Source organism: Oxyura jamaicensis, chromosome 28, assembly GCF_011077185.1.
Source record: "Oxyura jamaicensis isolate SHBP4307 breed ruddy duck chromosome 28, BPBGC_Ojam_1.0, whole genome shotgun sequence".
Lineage (NCBI taxonomy): Eukaryota > Metazoa > Chordata > Aves > Anseriformes > Anatidae > Oxyura > Oxyura jamaicensis.
Window position 1 is genome coordinate 5,356,283 of NC_048920.1, and position 1,140 is coordinate 5,357,422.

The 1,140-nt window shown below is 68.1% G+C and overlaps 1 protein-coding gene across 2 annotated transcripts in view; it reads left to right on the top strand.

The window, feature by feature from the left end:
* Positions 1–974: 974 nt before the first annotated feature.
* Positions 975–1,140, top strand: part of ZNF414 (zinc finger protein 414) — a 6,504-nt gene continuing 6,338 nt past the window's right edge. For both annotated transcript variants that reach the window (XM_035348242.1, XM_035348243.1), the window contains exon 1: positions 975–1,114. The gene's annotated coding sequence lies outside the window, so the exon portion shown is untranslated. The remainder of the gene's footprint in view (positions 1,115–1,140) is intronic.

A 1,140-nucleotide genomic window follows, 5' to 3' on the forward strand; every position in this document is an offset into this window, starting at 1 on the left:
TTGGGGGGGGGGGGGGGGGGGGGGGCACACATGTATAGCGGGGGGCCCAGGGGACCCTATGCCCACCAGGGTGGGGGGGTGATGCCAAGCAAAAGGCTGCTGGGAAATGAAGTCCTGCGCAGCCTCATGGGGCGACATGCTCTGGGCCTGGGGAGGGAAGGGGAAATGTGGGGCTGGGACGCCGGGGGGGCACACACGGGGCTGGGGGGAGGGGGAGGAACAGGAGCTGTGGCAGTTCTGCCTGTCTCAGCCTTGTGGCTTTGCCCCCTCGTGATGGGTTTTCACAGCCCATGTGGGCCTTGGGGAGATTTTTTTTTTCCCTGTAAATACAATTTTAGAGTCCTTGCACTGCTGACCTTGGGAAGGGCACTGGGGGGAGGGGGAGGAAGGTCGGGATGGGGGACAGCAAGAGCCTTTGCTTTCATCTGACTGAATAAAAATGGCTTTGGAAACTGCCGCTGGAGGAATCTCCTTCCTGCACCGTTCATCCCTGCCTTGGGGCCGGGGGGGGGGGGGGGGGCCCCCACCCCCGGGGGGGGGGCAGGGGGGGGGGGGGCCACCACCCCCTGCTGGCTTGGGAGGGGTTGGGGTTGGGAGGCAGCTCAAGGGGGCTCTGAGGGTCTTGGGATGCTCCAAGGGGCCTGGGCAGCTCTTAGGGCCCATGGGCGACATGCTGAGCTCGGGGTGCTCCGGGGGGCTGCTCCAAGGAACTTGGGGTGCTCCGACGGAGACCTCAGACGGGCGGGGGGGCGACGGGGGGGGGTGTCTCCAAAGGTCACAGTGTTCCCCATGAGGCTCAGGATGCTCTGAGAGGACCACGAAGCCCCGAGCCTCCCCCCCCCCGCCCCCCCCGGGGATGCTCCAGCGTCAGGAACCGGGATCTGGGGGACGACGACGACACCGGGGTGGGTCCAGGCTGCCCCGCCCCCAGCGTCCCCCTCTTTCCCTTCCGCCTCTCTTCTTCCTCTCCTCCCTTCTCTTCCTCCTCCTTCCTCCTCCTCCCCCTCCTCACCCCCACCCCCGGCTCTCGCGACAGCTCCGCGCAGAAAATGGCCCCGCGGCCGCGCCGCCGCTGATGCGCGCCCCGGGCGGCTCCGGCCCCCCCGCAGCCCCGGTACGTGCGGCAGGGGGTGACACAAT